We start from the raw sequence: 10,062 nt of genomic DNA, 5'->3' as shown, positions 1-10,062 counted from the left end.
TATCTGTATACAGTAAAATCGGAAGGTCCAATTCCTCGTCATCGAGGCACCTCAGAGGATCATCTACAAGGCTACGGTCGAGTTTGATCCCTTGAGGTTCGTCGACGCTCGACCTTAGGACAATGATGATCCCGGCTATGGTAGAGATGGGGAGTTCCTAAGGTGTGCAGCTAGAACCGGCAGAGTCCATCAGGCTAGTGTAAGCCCGCATCATGGCAGTATCTAGCTGTCCCATCTCTATATCTTTGTAATTAATACATTTGTACTACATTGGGATTTCTCCTACTACATAAAGGGGATCCCTGTCGTTTTATACACCGTCTGTTGCTCCAATTACTCCACACAAAATATAGAAGAACATTCTCCTTTCTCTCTAACATATTCTCTTGATATTATTGCTCTTATTTATTACATTCATACCTGTTCTTCATTTATTGCCTATCATTGGCCATAAAAAGCCTTCGTTGATTATCTTACAACTGTTAGCCCTTCCCTGGTTACCCTTAATAGCTCGAGCCCGAGCCCTGAAATTAGGGGTGTTCAAAACCGAACCGAACTGAAGCTTAATGGCTTACTGGTAACGGCTTAATGGCTTAACGGACGGGGAACGAATTAAATTTTTTTTATTAACGGCTTATCGATTTGGGGGCGGATTATTCAATTTTCTTAACGGATAATCCGCTAACCCGTTAAGAATATAAATATATATATAAAATTTATTTTTATTTATATATATTAAATAATAAATATAAAAAAATAAAAACCCTTGAAAACAAACCCGTTTGAGTCGTCTCTCTCTGTTCTGTCTTTAACGCATTCCTAAACCATAGAAACCCTAACGCCTAAACCAGCAGCCACCGGCCACCAGTCCTTGTCGTCGTCGACTTCCACCAGCCACCGGTCTCCCTCTCGCCGTCTCGCCTCTCCCTCTCGCGAGTCGCGGCTTCCTATCTTCTTATCCAGGTACTCTTACTTATGAATAAGATTTTTTTGGTTTTTGCTGGGACTTTAAAGAGGAGTATTTCTCACAAATTTCAACTACAGTAGAGGTGCAATATGAGGCAACTCAAGCAGTTGAAGAAGTTGTTGTTGATTTTGATAATTTTAGGGTTTTCTTCTTCGTCTGCATTTCTCTGTTCTTATTTTTTGTACTGTGCAAACTAATCGTATTTGGTTATTAAATTACTAGCATGTTTACAACTAAAAATTAATTTTGCATGATCCATCCAAAGGAACAGGTAAAGGAAAGGTCCCACGTAATAACTTCAGTTTGGGATGTAAAAGTAAATTTTCAAAAAGATCACAAAATCATCAGGTAAAAAGATGTACCTTTCTTTTTAGCTTTAGGTTTAACTTTAGCAGAAACTTCCTATAATTAAAAGCAGAACATTTATGTTAGACCATAAACCAAATCATTAAGCTGTAATCTATAATGAATTAAAACCAGCAAAAGTATAAATACATTGAACAGCTGCATCAATTCCTCTGCTTTAGCAGCATCAACCTCCTCTTCAACATTTTCTCTGGAAGCAATAAGAATAGCAAATTATAGTCCCAGTAAAGAATAAGAAAACTAGATACATCCAAAAGATTCAAGTTTTGGATTATTACGGTTTAGGCAGAACAGTCTTTTGTGCTCTACGAGGAGGACCTTTGGGTGCAAATCTCACCTGTGTATAAATCAAACAAACATTGCATTCAAATAACATTGCATTACAGTAGAGTTTAGCAAATAAAAAAGAATTATGGGGTTTCTGCTGAAATCAAGTGATTGTAGTATATAGTAATATAACTTTTCTGTGATCATAATCTAGATAAAACCAATTTGGGATGATCATAACTTTTCTGTGAACATAATCTAATACCTCAATTTTGTGAGTAGTCAGGCGTGCATTTATAAGATTCCTAATCTTTTTCCTATAGCACGCTTTCATCTTATATTCTTCGTTTTTAAACTGATGTTTAGTATTATGTTGTAATATTTACAGGATCTTATAATTGACTAAAGTGAGGAACAGCATGCTCTGGTGCAGTTTGGGTTGTCTCTCGATTGCACAAAATATTACATGTTTGCAATGACATGACGTGTTACTTGATTAACGTTGATCGTTGTATCAAAACTATAAGACTGTGATGGCTTCCATTTCTTTGACGTTGAGCATGGCCATGGTTCATATGGTGGCTGCCATTTCTTTGTTGCTGTTAGGGATTTATGGCTTTGAAGTTACAATTTGGTTTGTTTTTGTTTGCTATAATTGAAGTGAGAAATGTGGAATATAGAAAGAAGAAGATTCAAGTGATAAAAATGAGATGTCCAATAGGAGTGTGGATTCCAGTTGAGCAGAAGCTTTTTCATTCTACAAGTTGCCTAGTTCTGCTTTTTTAAATCTCAAATGATATGTAATCAGTAATCAGTAATCAACCTAGTTCATTTCATAATCAGTAATCAGCTTGTTCTGCCTAGTTCTGCTTTTTTCACTCTCAAATGATGTGTTCTATTTTTTTAACAGACATGTATGTCTGGTGTAATTTCGATTTCTGAATATGTGTGCTAGGCCGATAAACCGCCCGATAAGAGCTAAACCGATACCAATCCGCCCGATATCTTATCGGGTGGCTATCGGTTTAATACATTTAAAAGTCGATAACCGATAAGCCAAACCATTAAGAGTAAATAACCGCCCAATCCGCTCGAAAAGCAGCCCTACCTGAAATCGACCTCGAGATCCCGTATCGGTCTGCCCGAGGCCCGGATTGGCTAGCTCATCGGTTTGATTATAGCTCTATCTTTAGCTCGCATTTCATCTCTAAATTCCATACACATAGCATCATCCGCATAAACAACTAGCATAAAAACAGATCACGTATTTTTAGAGTCCCATCAACAAATTTAATTGTTATTACCATTTTGAACACCCTTGTTCCTCCTGAGCCGGCATTTTTTGAGCCTCATGTTGGTTTCCTTAGTGTATACTCCTGTTGGTATGGGAGCTTATTTTGACGTGTTGAGCGTCGCGCGAGATCGCGTCCACGGGAATCGATTCTTGCGCGTCCCTAGGGTTTCGTGGTGGTACACCAACACCTGGAACAGCTACACCATTTTCCCCATGGTCCTCAAGATTGTTGTCTTCACGTGCGTTTACTGAGTTAGACATTTTGACCTGAAATCAAAGACCTTGGACAAGAAAAAGTGTGAAAGATAACTTGCGTTATGTAGTAAACCAGCAAGAAAACAATCACTATTATTTTTAGCCCCACGGTGGGCGCCAAACTGTTTACCTTGAAAATGGTAATAACAATTAAATTTGACTTTGTGGTTCTAAAAATATGTGATATATTTTTATGCTAGTTATTAGGCAATGGATGCTAAGTGAAGGATTGGAAATTAAGATGATAGCTTGTAGATAGCTTGATAAACGAACCGAAATGGCTAGGAATCGAGGCCTCGAGCTTGCATATACAGGGCCTCGAGGTCGAATCTAATACCCGGTTAAGGATAGCCGATGAAGGACTAACAGTTATGAGAGTTGTGGTGGCGGCTTCTCTATGATCAATAATGTGAAATAGATGATGAACAATTAATAGAACACAATGAATATAAGCAATAAATGTAAATAATGAAACCAAGAGAATATGTTCAAGCTAGAGAGTAGAGAATGTTCTTGTATTGAATGTAGTATATTGTATCTTGTCTATCATATCCCTTTACAAAATGACAAGGATCCCATTTATATAAGGAGGGAAATCCCATCATAATACATGAGTAATTATTACAAAGAAACATAGCTGGAACAGCTACTTACTAGTCTGGTACAGGCTAGTGTTTCCCTTGCAGGCTTTGTCAGTTTTGATCTTGTGCCTTAGGAACTTCCCGCTGGTATGTCGCAGCCGTTGGTTTGTAATACCTCGAGGTCGATCATCACGAACCCTCGGGGGCGAACTCCGAGCTAGACTTCGAGCCTATCTTTGTAGTTGAGACTTGCATTCTTCCAACGATTGATAAAGTTGATAACTGGTTCACCCTTTCGTTGACGAGCATTTGTAAGTTCTATCATACTCATCGTATGTGTTGCGCTATAAAAGATATTGAGGAATTCTTGCTCTAGCAGATCCCAGCTATCAACAGATCCAGCCTCGAGGTCCGTGTACCAATCAAAAGCATTTCCTTTTAATGAGCGGACAAATTGCTTGACGAGGTAATCTCCATAAGTCCCAGCATTGTTGCATGTCTCAACAAAGTACGCCACATGTTTCTTTGCCATCAAACTGTTGAAATTTTGGAGGTTGATAGCCGGCAGGCATCTTCAACATATCGATCCTTGAAGTGTACGGCTTTGCGTAGGTAAAGCAGGACTAGGAAGCAACTTCATATTTGTTTTTTATAGTCCCTTCAATGAACTCCTTTAGTTGATTGATTGGAATCATCCCTTCCGAAGAGACTGGAATTTCCTAATTGGATGCAACTTGTCGTGTGAGAGGATCAATCTCTTGAACTTCTGGGAGTTTGCCAGGTGCATGGGTGGATTCTTCTTCCATCAAGATTCCTACCCTGTCTGTTAGCTTGTCAATTCTAGCATCTTGATTTTGCATGCAATTGGTCAAGCCAGCGATTGCTTCCGTCAAGTTCGCCAACTGCTCCTCCACAGATGAGATATTTGTCACCATGGCTTGCATGATTGTTGATAGTTTGTAAGAGTCCACCAAACTATAGAGTACCAGGTTCTCTATGAGTTTCCACTGATAATACTAATAAATAATATATAAATAAGACAGAGAGTTTTACGTGGAAAAATCCCTGCTCAAGGGGATAAAAAAACCATGACCTACACTGGTTGGATTTCAACTTCACTATGAGCAAATTTTAGATTACAACCTATGCAACCTAGGAATTAAACTCTTAATCCCTCACTAACTCGTAATACACCTATTACAAGCCACCTTGCAATACACCTATTACAAAGACTTCAACTCATGACTAACTCTAGTCGCGACACAAACACAAAGGGTTTATGGTTTTACAAGAGGTTCCTAAGCAACGCTTCTAGCTAAGCAATTTAGGAATTACAATGAAGAACAATGACAAAGTTACAACTCAACTAAGGACAACAAAATACTAGATTTAAAACTGGTCTATAGTAGCGTTTTAACTTTGTTCTTGAAGCTCTTGAGAATTGAATTTTCTATCTCTAAAGGCGTGAATGCTTGAAGTGAATTCTCAAGTGTTCAAGTGATGTTTTGTTGTAATACTCTTGTTAATACACCTTTGATGACATCACTTGAATGATGTAAGCACTTGGTTGGTCAAAGGACAAGTGACTGCAAAACTGCTGCACTGTGTGCACTGTTTCTGTGGCAGTCACTTTCCAGCTATGCACAGTTGACTTTCGTACTGCTGTCAGGGAAAACACAGGGGATCAGGTCCCTATCTTGTTTCTCTATTTTCTACACTTGCAGCAGTTCACATTAGCTGGAGCTCTGGCTGGAATTCGTCCATTAGCAATGTGTACCAAATGTGTCAGGTTCCCTATCTGGTTCTTAACAGTAAGTTAATTAGATCATCAAAACATAAGGCACGGACATTGAAAACCCATCAATTTCCCCCTTTTTGATGATGACAAACTTTGACACTAATAACATATATTTAGAGCAGAAATAACTAGATGAAGTGACAGGAACTTCACAAGTTCCCCCTGACTTTATGCTTCCCCCTTAATCAGATCCCTGTTTCAGTTATACTTCCCCCTTTTGGCATCATTAAAATACACAAGCAGGCAAACAACACAAGGAAGTACAGCCTAGCTAACTCATGCCACATATGTGCACACAACATGATAGAGAAGAGAAACAGAGAATACAAGCATTTAGATAACAAAAGAGGATAGTTTTTATATATAAAATATATGCATAAGCAAAGGCAAGATTGGACCGTTAAAATCGGGAGCAGTACTGATACATTCCATCCACATCAAAACAAAAGAAAACAAACACAACTACCAAGTCATTAAAACATCAAAAGACAATCCAGAAACTGGTCACTGAAAGGGTTGCTTATGGGGCACTAGGAGTAGAGGGCTTGGAAGCTGCAGCCAGAGTTTGGAGAACAAGGTCTATTCGGGCATTGGCCGACTTTTGCTCATTGAGCAGTTCTGCTTTCAGGTTCTCCACTTGTGCCCTGAGATCAGCATTTACTTTTGTCAAACGAACCACTTCCTCATTTGACTATGGGGCCCCTTGGGCCTGCTGACCTTCCAGGATAGCATTCCTAGCCTTCAACCTTCGGATCTCCTCAGTTGCACTATTTTGAGCATTAATGAGATGGGAGATTGTTGATGTACTGCCTAACCCCCCCATTCTTCTTGATGCACTCACATTCTTCCAAAGTGGTTTGAGAGAAGGTCTGCTTCTTGGTTCCTACCTGGCCTTGCCCCAATGGCACCTTGAAAAACTTAAACACTTGCGTCAGTAGAAAACCATATGGAAGACCATGATTGCCATCCTTGAAAGTTGCTACTTTCTGCATATGTTCGATAATGATAGCAGGAAGGTTCACAGGGTTACAGCCATCCAGTTGCTCCATTAGAAACAAGTCAGACTTAGAAGTCATGGACCTCCTCTCAGCACGGGGTAACAGAACTTTGTTCACCAACTCGAAGAGCAACTGGTAAACAGGGAGTAATGCCTTCAGGTGAATCTGGTCCCCCTTTTGGTTCGCATTATCCTTTACCACAGCATTCCGGAAGTTAGACCCACAAGCATCCTTCACACTAGACACACTAACTGTAGGGACCTCAAGAATATCCCCAAGCAGACTCACATCAAACACAATGTCCACCTCATTCACCAGGGCACAAATATGGTTGGTATCAACAAGAAAGAGGCTTGCATAAAAGCTTTGAACCTCATCCTCATATACCTCGGGTGCATCCATTTGGAATAGATGCCCCCACCGTTAATACTCAACCATTGCAAGAACTTGTCTCATACCAGCCATATCAGAAATTGCTGGGTCAAAAGTGCGACCCAATAGGACCTTTTGGTGCCTTAAACGTTCTAAAGCAGAACTAGTTTCACTCCTCATCTTTTTCATAGAACCAGGTTCCTTAACGGGTTCCAACTTTCTCTTGCCAGACTTCAAACCACTTGATTTTGCTTTTCCCTTAGACTTGACCAACTCATCCTCATCAGAAACTGAGGTCTCGCTCACAACATCTTTCAATTTTGAACTGGGAGTTGTAACATTCTCTACTGAAGCAGATTGCTTCTTCTTCAGGGATCTTCTCACTAAGGAACTGGGTTTCTCTGTTGTTTCATCCTCAACTTCCACCACTGGGACAGCCTTATCACACGCTATTTCATTGTCTTTCACCAATCTCCTTTTTTTCTTCTTACTGCTCTTCCTGCTCTGTTGAAGGGCAGAGTCATAATCTACCTTGGCTTGCAGCCTAGTAGTAGGTCGCTTAGTAGAAGACCCAGGAGGAATCACTACCCTTCGCTTGACTATCAAAGCATCAAGAGGAGTATTGTCTTGATCTTCCTCATCACTAGACCTCATCTCAGGGACTAGAATATCCAATGGCTCAACAGCAAATGGAGGGGAAGATGCAGGAGCAGAACTGTCCTGGGAGTGAGTTCCCTGACCTGTTTCCTCCGGAGAGGGTTCAATGGGGTTTTCCGGGTTGGTAATCACTGTGGCAGAAGTTTCGGAGTTTGTGTCAGCCATTGAAGAGATAGAGAGAAAATTCTTTGGAGAGGTTCTAATGGAGGACTATGATCTGTGAAGGAGGGAGAGGGTTTTTAATGAGAGAGCGTAATTATGAAGAGAGAGATAGGAACCGGTTTTGAAACGATGATTGTGCTTGGAGAGTTGCAACGTTTCAGAGGGAGATGGAACGATTTGAAGTGAAAAGACGTGACAGCAAAGTTCTGAAAAGTTGGATGACATGGCAGTTGATATTTCTACCTTTTCAAGACGTATATTAAAGAATGCACAGAACTACTAACATTTGGTAAAAGAACCAGGTTCTTGACCTGTCATTGAAAATTTCAATCCTCTTTGATCACCCATGCAATGCATCTACAGCTTCTATAATCATCATGCGTGTTTACCTGCAACGATATTGAAGTGAGTTAGACTTGGCCAGAAAACACTTTAGCTACTTTTACCTGAAGGTGATTTTCATAGCCAACTAATGGGGAATTAGGTTCTCTTCAATAGCCCCAGCTTCACCCTTTTTCTTTCAAAATGTTTCCTACTTAATGCTTTGGTGAAGATATCTGCAATTTGATCTTCTGTGCTGCAGAACTTCATATAGATTAGCCCTTTCTCCACATTGTCCCTCAGAAAATGATGTCTCACATCAATGTGCTTGGTTCTTTTGTGTTGAACTAAATTCTTGGCCATGTTGAGCGCACTAGTGTTATCGCATAGAAGAGGCACACAATCAGTAAATACCCCAAAATCCTCCGGTTGCTATTTAATCCATAGGAGCTGAGCACAGCAGGAGGCTACAGCTACATATTCTACTTCAGCTGTTGAAAGAGCAACTGAGTTTTGCTTCCTTGTACCCCAGGAGATGAGAGATGATCCTAGAAAGTGAGCCATTTCAGAAGTGCTTTTCCTGTCCACAAGATAACCTGCATAGTTAGCATTAAGATTAAAATTGTCACCTGAGGGGTAATACAGGACCAGGTCCTGTGTTCCCTTAAGGTATCTCAAAATTCTTTTGGCAGCCTTCAGATGAGATTCCTTGGGATTTGACTGAAACATTGCACATAGCCCCACACTGAAGACAATATCAGGTCTGCTGGCAGTGAGATAGAGAAGAGACCCAATAATGCCTCTATACATAGTTTGATTCACTGGAGATCCAGTTTCATCCATGTCCAGCCGAGTAGCCGTAGCAATGGGAGTGTCTATCACTTTTGATGCTTCCATATCAAACCTCTTCAAGAGCTCCTTGATGTATTTCTGCTGACAAATGAATGTACCCTTCGTGGACTGCTTCACTTGAAGACCCAAGAAGAAATTCAGCTCCCCCATCATGCTCATTTCAAACTCACTTCCCATGAGTTTTGCGAATTCTTCACACAGAGAATCAGCTGTTGCCCCAAAAATGATATCATCGACATAGACCTGAACAATGAGCAAGTTCCTTCCCCATTTCTTCAGGAACAAGGTGTTGTCAATTTTCCCTCTTATAAAATCATTTCCTAAGAGGAACTTTGACAGCCTTTCATACCAAGCTCGAGGAGCCTGCTTCAATCCATACAATGCCTTGTCCAATTTAAATACATATTCAGGGTGTTCATGACATTCAAACCCTGGAGGTTGCTTTACATAGACTTCCTCCTTAAGAAGTCCGTTCAGAAATGCACTTTTGACATCTATTTGGAACAGAGTGAATTCCATATGAGATGCAAAAGCGATTAGAATTCTGATAGCTTCCATGCGAGCAAATCGGAGCAAACGTCTCATCATAATCAATTCCTTCCTCCTGATTTTAACCTTGAACCACTAGCCTAGCCTTGTTCCGTGTAGTATTTCCATGTTCATCAAGCTTATTCCTGAATACCCACATGGTTCCTATAATGGTTCGATTTGAGGGTCTAGGTACCAGGTGCCATACATTGTTTCTTTCGAACTGATGCAACTCATCTTGCATGGCTGTAATCCAGTCTGCATCTTTCAGGGCTTCCTTGATATTTTGGGATCTATTTGGGAAAGAAAGGCTGAGAAGGCAAGTGAATTTCTGTCTTTTTTGATCTGGTTTGCACTCCAGAGTCTAGAGGGGTAATTATGTTGTCAAGAGGATGGGAGCTTTTGTGTTTCCAGTTGGGCATTTAAGGTTCATATATAGAGGAGCTGGGTATATCTAACTAGTCCCATTGTGTTCTTCTCTCAGGTACTTGTGGAGTACCCTGCACTGCATCAACCACTCTTTCTTCAGCTTCAGTGGTTGTAATTGAGGTACCTGGTTCCCTTGAGGGAGAGGCAGCTTTCTCCACTTGGCTCATCATGTCTGCCTTTCCATTTGTCATGTCGATGACTTCACCTGGAACCAG

This window comes from Nicotiana attenuata, unplaced genomic scaffold, assembly GCF_001879085.1.
Source record: "Nicotiana attenuata strain UT unplaced genomic scaffold, NIATTr2, whole genome shotgun sequence".
Taxonomy (NCBI): Eukaryota; Viridiplantae; Streptophyta; class Magnoliopsida; order Solanales; family Solanaceae; genus Nicotiana; species Nicotiana attenuata.
The sequence above is the reverse complement of the archived record's forward strand: the minus strand, read 5'-3'. Positions refer to the sequence as shown.